Source organism: Rhinopithecus roxellana, chromosome 1 (genome assembly GCF_007565055.1).
Source record: "Rhinopithecus roxellana isolate Shanxi Qingling chromosome 1, ASM756505v1, whole genome shotgun sequence".
Taxonomy (NCBI): domain Eukaryota; kingdom Metazoa; phylum Chordata; class Mammalia; order Primates; family Cercopithecidae; genus Rhinopithecus; species Rhinopithecus roxellana.
In genome coordinates this window covers 192,688,361-192,695,144 of record NC_044549.1, presented here as the reverse complement: position 1 = coordinate 192,695,144, position 6,784 = coordinate 192,688,361, and the positions used below count along the sequence as shown (strand labels likewise).

At 42.8% G+C, this 6,784-nt stretch overlaps 1 pseudogene; it reads right to left on the bottom strand.

Moving 5' to 3' along the window:
- Positions 1-362: 362 nt before the first annotated feature.
- On the bottom strand, positions 363-929 carry LOC115899023 (annotated as a pseudogene).
- Between the last annotated feature and the right edge of the window lie 5,855 nt (positions 930-6,784).

The following is a 6,784-nucleotide window of genomic DNA, read 5'->3' as shown; positions in this document are numbered from 1 at the left end:
ATTTATTTTTAATTTATTTTATTTGAATTTAGTTTTCTTTTGGCTGAATCTTTTCAGCCATATTACCCTTTTCAGAAAAAGTTCCTGGGCAGTATACTTTCCAAAATGTCTTTCTGTGACTTGTACACACTGATAATACACAAATGGGCATAATTTCTAGGGTTACACATTTACTCCACAAACTCTAAGACAATGCTCAATTGGCTTCTATTATTTAATTAAAAGAGGGTATGTATCCTTGGCTGTTTAGTAGAATCCTGTTTAGCAAATGCACACACCAGGAAGTAAACATGATCCCAGTACTGAATTCCATGAGCTACACATTCTATCTGAGCACTACTCTTGTTTTCTCTTCTTTAAAAACATATGGTTGCTTTATTTATTTAGCAAGTGGATAACATTAAACATGAAAGCTTTCCATTTGTGGCACTGAATGATGGCCTACACAGAGGATCCTTCAAAAGCTGCAATCAAGTACCCACCCATCTAACTTTTCAGCAGTACAAACCCAATTGAGATCTTCTGGTTCATTTGCTTGAAATTTCTTTTTTATTCCATCCTTAGAGTTTGTGTAGATCATTTTACTTTTCAGAGGTGGTAGTTCTGGTGCCCACAAAAACAAACAAACAAACAAACAATATTCTTCTGAATTTCTTTGTTTCAAAGCTTGCATCATATAAAGCATAGCAGCAATCATTTTCAGGAAGCATTCCCACGAAGTGCTTGAAAGGACCAGTTATGGTTACACCAGTATCTCCAGCCGAGATCTCTTTGCCCTCTTCTACAATGATGCACTTTTTGTCTGCACTGAGACAAAAAATGACAGTCTTCTTTCTTTTCTTGATTTCTTCTGGTGTGGAGCATTTATGAACTTTCATGTCATGAAAAATGTGACATACTTCATCAGCCACTTGCGCTCCTGAGTCCATCTTTGCTGCTGCGGTCACAGGGACACAGGGGAGGCCGCCGGCGGGCACAAGTCTGTGGAGTGTTCTTTTCACAGCTGCAGACCAACAGACCGCACTGCTCTTAACTAGAAACGTCTGAACACTGAGTATTAAACAATAAAGCCTAAACCCTGGCCACATCCCGACTCTAATCCTAGACCAAACAAAACACTAAAACTCACCTTAATCTTCAGCCCCTTGCCCTAACCTCAGTGTTAACCTAAACCTTAATCCTGATGCTACAATTTTAAAGCATGAGCATTTGGTCTATGCATAAAGTGGTTTATCCAAGGCAGTGAGTAAAGAAGGCATCTCCTTCCACTTCCCTTTGCTCACTCTGCCCCAGCCCACAGCCCCTGGCCAGTCCCCTCATTTTCTTCTGGTCTTTACTCACACACCACCTTCTGCAAAGAGTTTAAGCCAATTGTGCAGTTAGAGAGAACAGTCCCCACAAGAGACCACCCTCGCTTCTGACACCAAACGCAATTTAGGGTGCACAACCACCTAAAACCACCCTCAGGTTACATAACTTGCTGGCAGGGCTCACAGAACTCACAGAAAGCTGTTCTATTCATAGTTGTGTTTTATTACAGGGAAGCCATACAGATTAAAATCTGCCAAGGGGAGGGATGAGATCAGCCAAGGCAGAGTCCAGGAGAGTCTGTCTAAATATAACACTTCCATTTGTTCTCTGTGACATCATGGGCACCGCTTATCACCAGCGGGCATAAAATCCACTTTACCTATTTGTGTATTGCCTCTTTCTCCCATAGGAATGTGAGCTTTATGACGGCAGGGAATTTGGTCAGCTTTACTCACTGCTGTGTTACTTCTAGAACTGCACCATCCAATACTGTAGCTACTAGCCACTTGTGGGTAGTGAGCACTTGAAAAATGGCTGTCCCACCTCAAGATACACCATAAGTGTAAAATATACACGGAATTTTAAGGGCTTAGTATTAAAAGAAAAAAGTAAAATAACTCACTGATAATTTATTATACTGGTTATATGTTAAAATATTTGGTAGATATTGGGTTATATAAAATATATTATTAAAATGTATTTCTCTCTTTTATAAACTTAAATTGTAATCTGCAATGTGTGTGTGTGTGTGTGTGTCTGTGTGTATCAGGCAGCACTGATCTAAAAGAAATGTCAGTAAACTTTTTCTGTAAAAGATCAAGTAGTAAATATCTTAGGCTTTGGGGCTGTATGGCCTCTACTCAACTCTGTTGTTGTAACACAAAAGCAGCCATAGAAAAGACTTAAACAGATAGGTGTTGCTGTGTTCCAATAAAACTTTATTTACAAAAGCAGTCCCACAATTTATCTTATGGTCCACAGTTCAGCCCCAATCTAGAACATTGATCCATAGTCAATATTCAAAAAATACTTGTTGAGCAAATGGCAAGAGAGAAGGCTAATATAGCTGCAGCACATAAGCCAGGAGGAGAATGGTAAGATACTTCTGAAGTTAATCAGTGGCCAGAGTGTGTAGCATCTGTTACCCACGGATTTCATTTTAAGCCACTGGAGGAAGTTAAGGAGGATAGTGGTAAAATCTAATGTAACTTCTATCAAAGTTCACTGTGATAGATGCTACAGTTTGGCACTCAGACATGCTGCTCTCCCACCCCTTTCAGAACTCATCCTGAAGGTTGGCGGCCAAAAGCTCTCAGGTGAGTCCCTCTCCAAGGGTTGCTCATGGTTGAAGAGCACTGCCTTGTTCAAAGTAGCACTCCTGGTCGGGCATGGTGGCTCACGCCTGTAATCCCAGCACTTTGGGAGGCCAAGGTGGGTGGATCACCTGAGGTCAAAAGTTGGAGACCAGCCTGGCCAATATGGAGAAACCCCATCTCTACTAAATATACAAAAAATTAGCCGGGCATGGTGGTGTGCACCTGTAGTTCCAGCTACATGGGAGGCTGAGGCAGGAGAATTGATTGAACCCGGGAGGCGGAGGTTGCATTGAATGGAGATTACACCACTGCACTCCAACCTGGGCGACAGAGCAAGACTCCGTCTCAAGAAAAAAACAAAAACAAACAAACACAAAAAAAGTAGCACTCCTTTCTCGAAATTAACCCACATTCAATGACTCACTAATGTATGGCATAAAAGTCTGACCTTCTTGCACCCTGTGCAGACAGTTCCAAAGCACTGCTCCAGCTCCAGAGCTCCCTCTGGGATTGCGAGCAGTGACCTTGGTTGTGGCTGCATGGCATTTCCACAGTCCACCTCACTCCCCACGGGAGTTCATCTGCTTCCATCCCTCTTTCACAGATGTTGATGTCATGAGCACTCCCCAAAAACCTGCCTGCATGCAAATCTGCATCTCAGAGTCAGAACCCAGAGAACCTGACCTGCAACAGCTTATACCAGCAGTGGTCCAAGAAAGCAATGCTGATTGTAGGTAAAGTACAAGTAGCCCCAGCAAAATGAGTAGTGCAATTGTCAAAGCTGTCGCGCATGGTGAACTAGGATGGCATATGGAGGGAAGGAATGCCCTGGTGGGTGGAATGTACCAGGCCTGTGTGAACTATCAAGTAGTCATCATAAAGACAATGGAATTGGATGGCCATTGCCTGGGAGCTACTGAAGCATTGGAGAAAGTGTCAGGTGTGAAAGCCAGAGGGCCTCCTAGGCAGCATATCGAGAGACTCAAATACTGCATCCAGGGAGCAGAAAAGGCTGGGTGGTCAGGGTAAACAAGGAGACCTGTATGCAGGCCATTGCAACAGCCTAGGCAAGGAATGTAACTGGCTTGGCCCCAATGCTAACAGCAGCACTGGGGAAAAGTGGTCGGATCCTGGCTACATTTTGAAGATGAAGCCAACATAATTTGCTATGGCATTTGTATTGGTTTCCATTGCTGTTGTAACACATGATGCAAAGTTACTGGTTTAAAACAACATAAATTTATTCCTTTACCATTTTGGAGGTAGGAAATCTGAAAATAGTCTTATGGGGCTAAGAGCGAGCAGCAGGACTAGTTCCTTCTCGAGGCTCTGAGGGGAGAATTCCCCCAACTCTTCTAGCTTCTAGAGGCCACCTGCATTCCTTAGCATGTGCCCACTTTCTCCATTTTCAAAGTACATCTCTCCAACCCTGCTTCGATCCTCACATCTCCTTTTTCTGACTATCATGCTTCTGCCTCCCTGTGGTACAATTGGTCTGCCTGGATAATCCATCCCTATCTCAAAATCCTTCATTTAACCATATCTGCAAAGTCCCTTTTGCTGTGTAAGATAACAAACATATTCACAGGTTCCAGGGTTTGGATGTAGACAGCTTTGGGGAGACATTATTTAGCCCATACATGGTTGGAGATGGGGGTGCAAGAAAGGGAGGAGCCAAGAATGACCTGAATGCTTCGGGGTCTGAGCAATTGGGGAATGCGTGGCCACTAACCTAGATGGGGGAGACACAGGGCTCAGCGATTCAGTCCATTCTTCTTTGGAAGCCAAGTCCTGCCACTTCCCCCCAAAGGCTTTCCTGTGTTAAATGATAATTTTCAGAAAAAGGTAAAATCATGACTCTCATACAGATGTAAAAATTAGCACATGTTGAAGAATTTACTTCACTTATATGATCTAAGAAAAGCAGGCAGGTGTTACAATCAGTTTAAAGGAAAGCTCAAAACAGCACAAATTTATATGGAGTAAAGGAATGTTAAGATAAATTGCAAATGAGGTCAAAACTGAGTTTTCCACAGTGAGGAGAAAGTCATTTAAAATCACTACCAGACAGCACAGCATTTATATACCAGTTATAACTTACAAAGAGTTTCAAAATAGCTCAGACAATGTACAGACCTAGAATCTTATAACGCAGGAAGGTGTGCTACAGATGGTGCATTGTTTTCTATTGAAATACAAAGATTTTTTCCTACACTTGATTTTTCTGACAGAAGTACTCCATGTTCTGGCCGGGCGCGGTGGCTCAAGCCTGTAATCCCAGCACTTTGGGAGGCCGAGACGGGTGGATCACGAGGTCAGGAGATCAAGACCATCCTGGCTAACATGGTGAAACCCCGTCTCTACTAAAAATACAAAAAACTAGCCGGGCGAGGTGGCGGGCGCCTGTAGTCCCAGCTACTTCGGAGGCTGAGGCAGGAGAATGGCGCAAACCCAGGAGGCGGAGCTTGCAGTGAGCTGAGGTCCGGCCACTGCACTCCAGCCCGGGCTACAGAGCAAGACTCTGCCTCAAAAAAAAAAAAAAAAAAAAAAAAAAAAAAAGAAGTACTCCATGTTTAAGTCCTGTCAAGGGCAGATTGAGTTTCTGGAAGGCAAGGAACAAGAAGGAGGGTTTGATGTCTCCAGGCAAGATCTAACAAAAGACTGGCAGAAAAATAACAACAACAACAACAACACATATTAACATGAACATTTGGTATTGTATTCATTACAATACTTTTTAACTAGTCTTTATTTATAGAGAAGGTGTTATGGACTCATAGTTTGTGACCACCCAAAACTCATATGTTGAAACCCGAATGCCACCCTCCCCCCAGCCCCTCCAAGTGATGGTATTAGGAGGTAGAGCCCTTGGGAACTAATTAGGTTTAGATGAGGTCATGAAGGGTGGGGCCCCATGATGGGATTAGTGTCCTCATAAGAAGAAGAAGAGAGACCACAGCTCACTGTCTGCATGCACATAACGATGAGGTTCTGTGAGCCCACAGTGAGATGGTGGTCACTGTTACCAGGAACTGAATCTGTCAGCACCTTGATCTTGCACTTCCCAGCCTCTAGAACTGTGAGAACTAAATGTCTGCTGTTTTAGCCACCCAGTCTATGGGATTTTGTTATGACAACTCTAGCAGACTAATGCAGAAGCTATTAATCTGTTTTTGGTCCAATCAACGTATAATCAGCCACTTGGTGACATTTAACATTCTACTTAAGTGCAATTAAACCAGACTAAATGTAAACCAGCATAACTTATCTACCCTTCTGGCCATTATCACTTTGAAAACAAAAAAAGCATTCCTTTTGTTCAGCCATTCTACAGCATACACCAGCCCTTCGTTGTCTGTGGCTAAATTGGAAGTACAATGATTTATATAAATAAGGTAGGGAACAAAAAATAATTTTCCCTCTACCCTTCTTTTTCTTTTTTCTTTTCTTTTCTTTTCTTTTCTTTTTTTTTTTTTTTTTTTGAGATAGAGTCTTGCTCTGTAGCCCAGGCTGGAGTGAGTGAAGGGGGGTGATCTTGGCTCACTGCAACCTCCACCTCCCACGTTCAAACAATTCTCCTGCCTCAACCTCCTGAGTAGCTGGGATTACAGGCTCCCGCCACCACACCTGGCTAGTTTTTGTATTTTTAGTAGAGACAGGGTTTTGCCATGTTGGTCAGGCTGGTCTCAAACTCTTGACCTCAGGTGATCCACCTGCCTCAGCCTCCCAAAGTGCTGGGATTACAGTCATGAGTTACCGTGCCTGACCCCCTCTAACCTTCCTAGTTGGTGTGGGACCCTCTGTAACAACAGACAGATTAACAAGAGAAAAACAAAGAGAAATGTATTAACATGTATATTTTATATATATATGGAAAATACTCAGGGAAAGATTAATTCTCAAACAAGTGGCTTAGAATTTCAATTATGTAGCATCTTCAACAAGGAACAATACATTCTTAGAGAAGTGTCAAGACAGAAGAAAAAGAGCTTGAGTCTCCAGGTGGAGAAAATGTGGGAAAGCAAACATATGGGAAATTTGTGGTAGATAAGGGCTAGTCAGTGAAGTCTGTTATGTCTACTCCTCTGGTGCCACCTTCAGGCTGATGAGGGCCTAAAGTTGTCGTCGGTCTTTGTTCTTCCTGACAGAGGAGGAAG